Source organism: Scylla paramamosain, chromosome 48 (genome assembly GCF_035594125.1).
Source record: "Scylla paramamosain isolate STU-SP2022 chromosome 48, ASM3559412v1, whole genome shotgun sequence".
Taxonomy (NCBI): Eukaryota; Metazoa; Arthropoda; class Malacostraca; order Decapoda; family Portunidae; genus Scylla; species Scylla paramamosain.
This window is the reverse complement of record NC_087198.1, coordinates 6,525,949-6,538,168: the sequence shown is the minus strand read 5'-3', so window position 1 is coordinate 6,538,168 and position 12,220 is coordinate 6,525,949. Positions and strand designations below refer to the sequence as shown.

General features: G+C 43.9%; 1 long non-coding RNA gene across 1 annotated transcript; it reads left to right on the top strand.

The window, feature by feature from the left end:
• The first annotated feature begins 2,888 nt into the window (after positions 1-2,888).
• LOC135095219 (uncharacterized) lies at positions 2,889-11,999 on the top strand. The gene is made up of 4 exons (XR_010264146.1): positions 2,889-3,041; positions 6,376-6,627; positions 7,548-7,761; positions 11,671-11,999. It is a non-coding gene; the product is annotated as an uncharacterized LOC135095219 (long non-coding RNA).
• Positions 12,000-12,220: the final 221 nt, after the last annotated feature.

The following is a 12,220-nucleotide window of genomic DNA, read 5'->3' as shown; positions in this document are numbered from 1 at the left end:
TCTCATCTTTCAGTGATAAATTGCACTCTGTTATCACACCGAAAGGCGGGTTCACACTTGCCAATTCGCTGCTGAATTGCCAGCCGCCGCAAGCCGCGATAGCCCGCCGGTGGAAATGTTGGTGCCTGGCGGCTGAATTGCCAGCCGCGCCAACAACACCGACAGGTTGGGCTTGTCCAGCCGCGCGCTGCTCTGTTTACCTCAGGTCCTCGGGGGAGTTGTGCATGGTGTGGCGTCCTGAGGCACAAAAGTTGATGTTGGAGCTAATGACGAACCAACAACGTCATCACTGGGACCCAAGACTCTCTCTCTCTCTCTCTCTCTCTCTCTCTCTCTCTCTCTAAAAGAGTAGTATCGCTGCAGAAAGGGCCAAGTTGTCAGTAGTTACCGATCGGTGTTCCTAAGCTGTTGTTAGATAACGCAGCGTCAGTGTGAGGCGTTCACCAGGAGTCACTGCATCCCTCACGTGGGCATCCTCCTTCTTGATAGGCGAGTCACAAGCCGCAGGAGACCACGGTACTGCTCCTTGTTGAGGCCTATCCACTGCCTCATGGTGGCTGGGTCTTGCACGCTCGGCTCAGGCAAAAGAGCGTGGCAGACGCGCCTTCCTTCTCTTCTATTCAGCCAGGGACGTGTGTACAGGCGCCTCCTGTTCCGTTATATCTTCCACTACGCCAAAAGAAATACAATTATCACCGACATTGTTGCTGGAGGAAGAGATCTTGCTGAGTTGGCAAGTTTTTGCCTGCCTTCTCTACTGCCGTGGCTGGCAGTAATCTTTCGGCTGAACACATCCAGCCTCTTGAGGTCGTCATTCTTTACAACAATCAAATATTCGCTTTTACCTTCATTCGCCTTCAGCTGATTAGAATTTGTTCCTTTTGCACACACCTTCCTTACTTCTGCTCAGCTTGGTCTCTGTATTTCTCACGTCAATCATCGACCAAGAAAACTGAGAGTATCATGTCCTGGTTCAATACTTTCTTCCTTCTCTCACCACGTTAACCAGTATTCTCAGTCATTCACCACTGTTCTGTTCACCTCCCCAATGCAAGAGTTAACCAGTATTCTCAGTCATTCACCACTGTTCTGTCCACCTCCCCAATGCAACACTTAACCAGTATTCTCAGTCATTCACTCCTGTTCTGTCCACCTCCCCAATGCAAGAGTTAACCAATATTCTTAGTCATTCCTCCCTTTCTCTGGTAAACTCTGGAACTCCCAGCCTGCTTCTGTATTTCCTCCTTCCTGTGACTTGAACTCTTTCAGGAGGGAGGCTTCAACACACTTCTCCTTCAATTTTTGACTACCGCTTCTGTCTCTATTCGGGGACCGGCACTTCAGTGGGCATTTTTTGTTGATTTATTGTTTTTATATAATATTGTTGCCCTTGGCCGGTGCACAGATCAAGGAAGCTCCACCCGTGGCCTGTCACCTCCAGCCTTGCTCCACGAAGCGCCGCGCCACCCGCCGCCTACCTCACCAACTCTTGACAGCTGGTGCCAGTGCTGATGAAGCGTTGCCTCACCAGCACGGAAAGCAGTGAACAGGTTACTTTTCCAAGGTGTGTCATTAATGAAGTCCATGCATCAGTGTATGTAGGTGGAAAGCTGACAGGTGACAGCATGGCCCACTAACAGACACAGACTGTGGAGTTCCACCTACTCTCAAAAGGCTGTGTTACCTGAAGCTACAGGTTTTCAAGGGAGCTTTTACGACTTGAGTGACAGGTTAACAACATTTCTACATTGTCGACAGGAGAAACGCCCTTGAGAACCCGCCGAGTCACCTCTCTGGCCTTTAAAAACAGTGGTGTTGAGAGGACAGTGTTCAACAAAGAGGCAGCACCACACGTGTAGTGGGCTTGGTGATTCAGTTCACTCAGCACTTCCTCACACGCCTCCACACACCGGATACACAGCCGAGCCTTACACTACAAGCCAATGTACCTGCACGCCGGAATAACACAACGAAATTATATGCACGAATGCTTTGCACACCTCCGCAGAACAGTTAGCATGCATATTCTGTTGACAATGGTTCACCTTTGTTACATCTGCCGTCACATTGACCACAGCCTTTTTGCTTGTCTTTGTACAACAATCGCGGTTTTTTTACCTATTGATGATTCATTTACTTATTTCCTTCTCTCACAAGTACATTAGCAGTAATTAAGGCCGTGATGGAACTCTGCAGTTCATTATTGCTCTGTCCAACTTGACTCTTCCTTTTCACTTCGTTCTTTCAAGATAGAAGCTTAAAGTCGTGCCCTAAACCAGATACTGCAACCACATACTGCAACCACATACTGCAACCACATACTGCAAACACATACTGCAACCACATACTGCAACCACATGCTGCAAACACATACTGCAAACACATGCTACAAACACATACTGCAAATGCGTACTGCAAATGCGTACTACAAAGGCATTAATGAAATCCCAGTCTAGAACTTTTGTATTCACTGATCAGTACTAGCAAACGCTGAAATGTTCTTAGCGATTATATAGGAATGCTGTTAATTTTATCATAATTCTGAAATAAAAGACGTGGTTCTCAAGTAGGCGAAGCATAATTTATTTTCATGCCGTAATTTCAAAGACAGACTTCTCGATAGGAAACAAGGAAGAATGCTTTAACCCGGCGGTCTCTTTAACATTTCATTTATTCTTTGCCTAGAAGTTTATACATAACATGTACATAAGAAGTAAGTAGCAGAAGTAAATGGTCACCGACGCATAGGAAATTAGTAACAAAATGGTGTTACTGGAGACGGAAGCGTAGACATGAGTTACTATATATTACAAGAAAGAGAACTAGACGATTAAGACCAAAGAAAACATCACAGTACTTGTAAAAAATACACTGAATTTAATAATGCACAGTAAAATAGTAACAGGACAGTGATAGTGAAGATAGAAGAAAAGTGTTTGCCCTAGCGGTCTCTTGGCGTTGTTTACAAGAACCGTGATGGCGGACAGAAGGGTTCGGTGACCAGTGACACTCTTTCAATTTCCTTCACTCCCAGAACTCAGGTGAGGCAGGGACCGCCGCCCACCCTTGCGCCCCTCCCTCCTCTACCTCCACCCGCGCACACACGCACGCACACACCTGAAATAAGAGAGAAAAGCAGGTGTTTGTTAACCTCCCTGTGTGTGTTTGTATGTGTGTTTGTCGTGTCAGTGTTCATTGCCTTTATTTCCTTCCTTATTCTGTGTCTGTATGTTTGTCTTCCTTCACTTCATTTACACTCAGCCTTCCTCTTCATCCTCCTCCTCCTCTTCTTCCTCCTCCTCTTCTTCTTGTTCTTGTTCCACGTTACAAAATTCATTAAACAGGGAACCAACAAAACTGGAAAGCTAACAGCCTTTGAATCATTATCCGTGCAAGAAATGGCAGACAAAGCAAGATGTAGGGACACATTGTGCACAAGAGTGTCACACAAGTCCGCGCCACCACCACCGCTTCTCTCAGACGAAGTGACGCGGGTGTTAGGGCTCCTGTGACGCGTCCACTGACAGAGTAACAAGATTGACACATTTTAAACATTAGAAGCGCTCTTAGTGACCCAAGGCTGTGGAGGCTGTGTCACTGGGAGAGGCACAGCAAGCCAAACCAACCTTACCTTAACTCTCTCTCTCTCTCTCTCTCTCTCTCTCTCTCTCTCTCTCTCTCTCTCTCTCTCTCTCTCTCTCTCTCTCTCATACATGCATAAACACAACAGCTACAATGAGAGAGAGAGACAGAGAGAGAGAGAGAGAGAGAGAGAGAGAGAGAGAGAGTGGTATCCTCGCCTGACCTGGTAACACTGCAAGGAAAATCCACATCTGGCAATGCAGACCTGCCAGACGCCAGCCAGCCGGGGACCCCACGTCGACACTAGTGCTCTAACCTGACCTAAGTTAACCTAACCTAACTAGACTGCATAGACTCAGCTTGCTGTTACACTTGCTGTTGTGCTGTTGTGTGTGAACGGTGACAGATTAACAACATTTCTGCATTATTGACAGGAGAAACACGCTTTTAAAAGGCTCTAGTTGAAGTGACGCGGGTTTTCAAGGGTGTTTTTACAGTTGCAGTGACATATTAACAATATTTCTGCATTACTGACAGGAGAAACACTCTTTTAAAAGGCTGTAGTTGAAGTGACGCAGGTTTTCAAGGGTGTTTTTACAGTTGCAGTGACAGATTAACAATATTTCTGCATTACTGACAAGAGAAATGCTTTTAAAAGGCTGTAGTTGAAGTGACGCAGGTTTTCAAGGGTGTTTTTACAGTTGCAGTGACAGATTAACAACATTTCTGCATTATTGACAGGAGAAACACTCTTTTAAAAGGCTGTAGTTGAAGTGACGCAGGTTTTCAAGGGTGTTTTTACAGTTGCAGTGACAGATTAACAATATTTCTGCATTACTGACAAGAGAAATCCTTTTAAAAGGCTGTAGTTGAAGTGACGCAGGTTTTCAAGGGTGTTTTTACAGCTGCAGTGACAGATTAACAACATTTCTGCATTATTGACAGGAGAAACACGCTTTTAAAAGACTGTAGTTGAAGTGACGCAGGTTTTCAAGGGTGTTTTTACAGTTACAGTGACATATTAACAACATTTCTGCATTACTGACAGGAGAAACACTCTTAAAAGGCTGTAGTTGAAGTGACGCAGGTTTTCAAGGGTGTTTTTACAGTTGCAGTGACAGATTAACAATATTTCTGCATTACTGACAGGAGAAACACTCTTTTACAAGGCTGTAGTTGAAGTGACGCGGGTTTTCAAGGGTGTTTTTACAGTTGCAGTGACATATTAACAATATTTCTGCATTACTGACAGGAGAAACACTCTTTTAAAAGGCTGTAGTTGAAGTGACGCAGGTTTTCAAGGGTGTTTTTACAGTTGCAGTGACATATTAACAATATTTCTGCATTACTGACAGGAGAAACACTCTTTTAAAAGGTTGTAGTTGAAGTGACGCAGGTTTTCAAGGGTGTTTTTACAGTTGCAGTGACAGATTAACAACATTTCTGCATTACTGACAGGAGAAACGCTTTTAAAAGTCTGTAGTTGAAGTGACAAGGGTTTTCAAGGGTGTTTTTACAGTTGCAGTGACAGATTAACAACATTTCTGCATTACTGACAGGAGAAACACTCTTTTAAAAGGCTGTAGTTGAAGTGACAAGGGTTTTCAAGGGTGTTTTTACAGTTGCAGTGACAGATTAACAACATATCTGCATTACTGACAGGAGAAACACTCTTTTAAAAGGCTGTAGTTGAAGTGACGCAGGTTTTCAAGGGTGTTTTTACAGTTACAGTGACAGATTAACAACATTTCTGCATTACTGACAGGAGAAACACTCTTTTAAAAGGCTGTAGTTGAAGTGACAAGGGTTTTCAAGGGTGTTTTTACAGTTCCAGTGACAGATTAACAACATTTCTGCATTACTGACAGGAGAAACACTCTTTTAAAAGGCTGTAGTTGAAGTGACGCAGGTTTTCAAGGGTGTTTTTACAGTTGCAGTGACATATTAACAATATTTCTGCATTACTGACAGGAGAAACACTCTTTTAAAAGGCTGTAGTTGAAGTGACGCAGGTTTTCAAGGGTGTTTTTACAGTTACAGTGACAGATTAACAACATTTCTGCATTACTGACAGGAGAAACACTCTTTTAAAAGGCTGTAGTTGAAGTGACAAGGGTTTTCAAGGGTGTTTTTACAGTTCCAGTGACAGATTAACAACATTTCTGCATTACTGACAGGAGAAACACTCTTTTAAAAGGCTGTAGTTGAAGTGACGCAGGTTTTCAAGGGTGTTTTTACAGTTACAGTGACAGATTAACAACATTTCTGCAGTACTGACAGGAGAAACACTCTTTTAAAAGGCTGTAGTTGAAGTGACAAGGGTTTTCAAGGGTGTTTTTACAGTTCCAGTGACAGATTAACAACATTTCTGCATTACTGACAGGAGAAACACTTTTAAAAGGCTGTAGTTGAAGTGACGCGGGTTTTCAAGGGTGTTTTTACAGTTGCAGTGACAGATTAACAACATTTCTGCATTACTGACAGGAGAAACACTCTTGAGAACCAGGTTAACCTTACCTTTGGCCTGGCATAATAGTTGTGGTGAGAGAGCACAGGGCCCCTGGTGAATGACTGAGAATACTGGTTAACTGGTAGAAGATAGCTAGAGATGCAACACTGCGATGGTGACACTGAGAGAGAGAGAGAAAGAGAGAAACTTAGTAATATGATGAATCCTTGCTGTTACTATCATTACTACTACTACTACTATTACTACTACTACTACTACTACTACTACTACTACTACTACTACTATGTAAAGTGTTAATGTTAATAATCTTTTGTGTCTTACAGATATTCAACAAGAAAGGGAAAAGAAGAGAGAGAGAGAGAGAGAGAGAGAGAGAGAGAGAGCAAGAGGCACACAGACAGACAGGCAGTGAGAGAGAGAGCAAGAGACAGACAGACAGAGAGAGAGAGAGAGAGAGCAAAATGGAGGGTGATCTGTGCCCCCTTTCTCTGTCACAGCCAGCAGCCACAGACCTGCCTGATATTGCTCAGTTTTTATCTATTTATATGTCTGAGGAAGAGACACTAGCTCTGCAGGTTTGTATACTACTACTACTACTACTATTACTACTGCCTCTTGACTGACACATTCAAGGAGGGGTCTGGTGGAGGTCTTCAAGTGGCACAGGGGACATGACAATAGTGACTAAGAGGGGGTCTGGTGGGGGTCTTCAAGTGGCACAGGGGACATGACAAGGGTGACTAAGAGGGGGTCTGGTGGGGGTCTTCAAGTGGCACAGGGGACATGACAAGGGTGACTAGGAGGGGTCTGGTCACTCAGCAAGGAGTTAGGACTGAAAAGCAAGGCCTCCACTGTGCGTGACTTTGTGATGCAGAATAATAGTGTACAGCAATTAATGTATTTGTTGTGCCTCTAAAATATGTCACACAGATTATGTCACTTCATCCCACTCAGTATTTCAACAAGCTTGACATGACGTAACATAACCTAACCTAACCTTACCTAGCATAACATAACCTAACCTAACCTAACTTAACCTTACCTAACATAACATAACATAACCTAACCTAACTTAACTTAACCTAACCTAATCTAACCTAACCTAACCTAACCTAACCTAACCTAACTTAACTTAACCTAACCTAACTTAACCTAACCTAACTTAACCTAACCTAACCTAACCTAACCTAACTTAAGCTAACCTAACCTAACCTAACCTAACCTAACTTAACCTAACCTAACTTAACCTAACCTAACCTAACCTAACGTAACCTAACCTAACCTAACTTAACCTAACCTAACCTAACGTAACCTAACCTAACCTAACTTAACCTAACCTAACCTTACCTAACATAACATAACATAACCTAACCTAACGTAACCTAACCTAACCTAACCTAACTTAACCTAACCTAACTTAACCTAACCTAACCTAACCTAACCTAACCTAACCTAACCTAACGTAAGCTAAGCTAAGCTGTTTTTTTTCACACAGGAGGGACGAGTGAGCAGTGTGATGAGCCACAGTGTATTCACAGCCACAGAGCAGCCCACACAGCACACAGAATTGACACCACAGCCAGCACTACCACCACCGCCACCGCCGCCACCACAACAGCAGCAGCAACAACAACAACAACAACAACAACAACAACAACGGGATCATGATTTCAGTGTCATGTCTCTGGTCTCTCACAGCCCCAATGCAGGTAAACAGTAGTAGTAGTAGTAGTAGTAGTAGTAGTAGTAGTAGTAGTAGTAGTAGTAGTGGTAGTAGTAGTAGTGGTGGTGGTGGTGGTGATGGTAGTAGTAGTAGTAGTAGTAGTAGTAGTAGTAGTAGTGGTGGTGGTGGTGGTGGTGATGGTAGTAGTAGTAGTAGTAGTAGTAGTAGTAGTAGTAGTAGTAGTACATGAGAACATAAGAAATAAGGGAAGGTGCAAGAAGGGAGCAGGCTTACACGTGGCAGTCCCTCTATGAAACACACCTACCTATTTCCATCTGCTATCCCCATCCATAAACTTGTCTAATCTTCTCTTAAAGCTCTCTAGTGTCCTAGCACTAACTACATGATTACTGAGTCCGTTCCACTCATCTACCACTCTATTTGAGAACCAGTTTTTTCCTATCTCCTTCCTAAACCTAAATTTTTCAAGCTTGAACCCGTTATTTCTTGTTCTACCCTGGTTGCTGATCCTAAGAATTTTGCTTACATCTCCCTTGTTATAACTCTTATACCACTTAAAGACTTCTATCAGGTCCCCTTTTAACCTACGTCTCTTTCTAGAGAATGTAAATTTAACAGCTTCAACCTCGCTTTGTAAGGAACACTCCTCGTCCCCTGTATCCTTTTAGTCATTCTCCTCTGTACTGATTCTAATAGACCTATATCTTTCCTGTAATGTGGGGACCAGAACTGCACCGCGTAGTGTAGATGAGGTCTGACCAGCGCCAAGTATAACTTTAATATTACTTCCGGCCTTCTACTTTTAACACTCCTAAAAATGAATCCTAGTACCCTATTTGCCCTGTTTCTGGCTTCTATGCATTGTTTCCCTAGACGGAGTTAGGTTAGGTTAGGTTAGGATAGGTTAGGTTAGGTTAGGTTAGGTTAAGTTAGGTTAGGTTAGGTTATGTTATGTTAGGTAAGGTTAGGTTAAGTTAGGTTAGGTTAGGTTAGGCTAGGTTAAGTTAGGTTAGGTTAGGTTATGTTATGTTAGGTAAGGTTAGGTTAAGTTAGGTTAGGTTATGTTATGCTAGGTAAGGTTAGGTTAGGTTAAGTTAGGTTACGTTAGGTTAGGTTAGGTTAGGTAAGGTTAGGTTAGGTTAAGTTAGGTTAGGTTATGTTATGCTAGGTAAGGTTAGGTTAGGTTATGTTACGTCATGTCAAGCTTGTTGAAATACACTGACTGGGATGAAAGTGACATAATCTGTGTGACATAACCTAACCTAACCTAACCTAATCCTAATACACTATTTGCCTTGTTTCTGGCTTCTATGCATTGTTTCCCTAGACGGAGTTCAGAGCTAACTACAACCTGGCATATCCTGCATGTTTTCCTGGGTGAAGACAGTTAAAAAATAATCATTCAGAAGTTTACTTATCTCCTCCCCAGAAGTAACCAGCTCCCCATCTGCTGCCTTTAATGGACCTACAGAGTCCTTATTCTTCGTCCTGTATACCTGATAAAATCCCTTGGGGTCTGTCTTCGCCTGGCTGGCTACCTTTAATTCATAATTGCCCTTTGCTTTCCTCGTTAACCTCCTCATTGTTCTAACTAATTCATTGTATTGTGACCTTAACATTTCTTCACCTGCCCTCAATCTCATATATACTTCTCTTACACCCTATGCGGTAAAATCCCTCTCATCCAGCATTCCAGTATCCGGCAGCCTGAAGCATCCGGCACAATTTTCCCCGAGCCTTAAAATCAATAAAAAATCAATGCGTACTCATAAAATTGATAAAAATTCCCACGCGAGGCATACTTTGTCCCCTCGCCACCAGAGCTCACTGCTTGGCGCCACCCGCGGCCCACTGCACCGCGTTCACCCAGTGACTCGGCCCCGCATGTGCACTGTTTATCGCCTGACGCCTTCACCGTGCCTAAAGTTGTAGAAGAGAGGAAGCGTGTTGTGCTTACACTGAAGCAGCCAATCAGATCAGCTGGTCTTTGTTGTGGTAAGATGTGTGAGTGTAGGCTGGTGATCGTGGACATAATTTCACTTCTATTCAAGTATCCGGCATGTCGGCGGTCCCGTTGATGCCGGATAAGAGGGATTTTACCGCATAATGCTTTAACCTAGCAGTCGTCCATTTAGGGTCTTTTTTGTGTGATCTTATTGTCCTATATGGGATATTTGCTGACTGGCTCGTGTGAAATTTATCTACGAAATATTTTTACAATTCATCTACATTTACCTCACCCAATCCCCTGATCTTGGTTGGCCCCTACCATCCTCTCCACTCCCTCGTCTACTCGCCTCGACCTCACCTCTCTCATTTCAGCATGACCTGACATTCCAACACATTCACACCTGTCTCCCCCTTCCTCTCTCCTCCGCCCCTTATGGACACATCTTGCCTCCTGTTGTCCTGCACCCTCGCGCCTCACCTCGCGTCTCACCCTGCCTTATCTCTTTGAACTCCGTCCCTGACCTGACCTAACCCTGCATCCCTTGCCAGTCCAGTCCTTGGAGGTACCTTTTTAATTCCTCAAAGTGTGTTTTCCTAAAGTCAGGTATTTTACTAGTCTTTTTGCTTCTAACAGTTTATTATTCCCATTCTAAATTGTACCTAATTTCCCTATGGTCACTGTTACCTCCAACTGCTGCCCTCCAACCTCTACCTGCATGACTCTAGTAGTAGTGGTGGTGGTGATGGTGGTGGTAGTAGCAGTAGTAGTAGTAGTAGTGGTGGTGGTGAGAGAGAGAGAGAGAGAGAGAGAGAGAGAGAGAGAGAGAGAGAGAGAGATTGGTTTTCAGAGTGGTGGGTAAGTGTATTGGGCTAGAATGCGTCTGAAATGGGCTGGATTGGGCTAGAATGGACTGTATTGAGCTGGAATGGGCTAGAATGACCTGGATTGGGCTAGAATGGGTCTGAAATGAGCTGGATTGGGCTAGAATGGGCTGGATTGGGGCAGAATGGGCTAGAATGGGCTGTATTGGGGCGGAATGGGCTAGAATGGGCTGTATCGGGCTAGAATGGGCTAGAATAGGCTGGATTGGGCTAGAATGGTCTGTATTGGGCTGGAATGGGCTAGAATGACCTGGATTGGGCTAGAATGGGCTGGATTGGGCTAAAATGGGCGGGAATGGTCTGGATTGGGCTGGAATGAGTTGGGGTGAGGTAGATTGGGCTGGAATAGGCTGGGATGGGCTGGATTGGGCTGGAATGAGTTGGAGTGAGCTGGATTGGGCTGGAATAGGCTGGGATAGGCTGGATTGGGCTGGAATCGGCTGGATTGGGCTGGATTGGGCTGGAATGAGTTGGAGTGAGCTGGATTGGGCTGGAATAGGCTGGGTTTGGCTGGATTGGGCTGGAATAGGCTGGGTTGGGCAGGATTGGGCTACAATGAGGTAAATAATGGGACTGTTTGTCAAGATTGAAAAAAAAACATGATTTTTCTTAAAATATTAAAAAAAAAATTTATTTTATTTAAATTATATTTTTTTGTATTAAAGTTATTGTTGCTTTATTTTATTTATTTTTATTTATTTATTTTGTTTTATTTATTTATTTTGTTTTTTGTTTAGTAAGCTTGTGTGAATGATGAGGCCATGCTGTTGTTGTTGTTATTGTTGTTGTTGTTGTTGTTGTTGTTGTGAAGCAGGCCAGTGTTCGTGACACAACACACTCCATTACACAGTTAACAAACAAATAATTTTTTGCATTAAGAAATGACAAATAGCAGAAAGTGTAATCAGATCAGTTATATTAAACTAACTAACTTCGCATTAAAAAAAAAAAAAAACATAAGCTCATTAAACTTCATAATTAAATTTATTGTCATTATTACCAACAAAAAACAAGTTGTGTTTGAGGTGCAAGAGATGCTGGGAGGAGACTGCCAGGGAGGTGATGGGAGAGAGGGAGCCCCATGCTGCTTCACCTTTCCCAGGGTGAGTGCTGGCAGTCTGGCCAGGCGGCGGTGGTGGTGGTGGTGGCGGTGGTGACGCTACCCGGGGACAGGCAGCGTGGTGGTGGTTGGCCTGGTGTCTCTGGCCAGGTAGTGTGGGGCCTGGAGGAGGTGCAGGAGGCAGCCCGCCACTGCCCCACTGCTGAGGTGACTGTGGTGCAGTGTGGCGTGGTGCTGGCACGGCACTGCTGCACCACACCACACACCACACCACTGCCACCATCATTTATTTATTTATTTATTTTTGAGTAGACAAGCAAACACATACACACACCCATAAACACACACACACACACACACACACACACACACACACACACACACATACATACAGACAGACATACAGACAGACAGACGGACACACATGTAATGTTCAGAGTGCGGGTTGTGATGGTGGCGGTTGTTGGTGTGAATATTGGCGGCTGGACACACCGCTCCACGCATTGCTCCTTCACTAACAACACGAAAGTTTTCAGCGCAAACACTTCTGTTATCAATATTCACACTGTCTCATTTTGCTTCTCAATAAAAT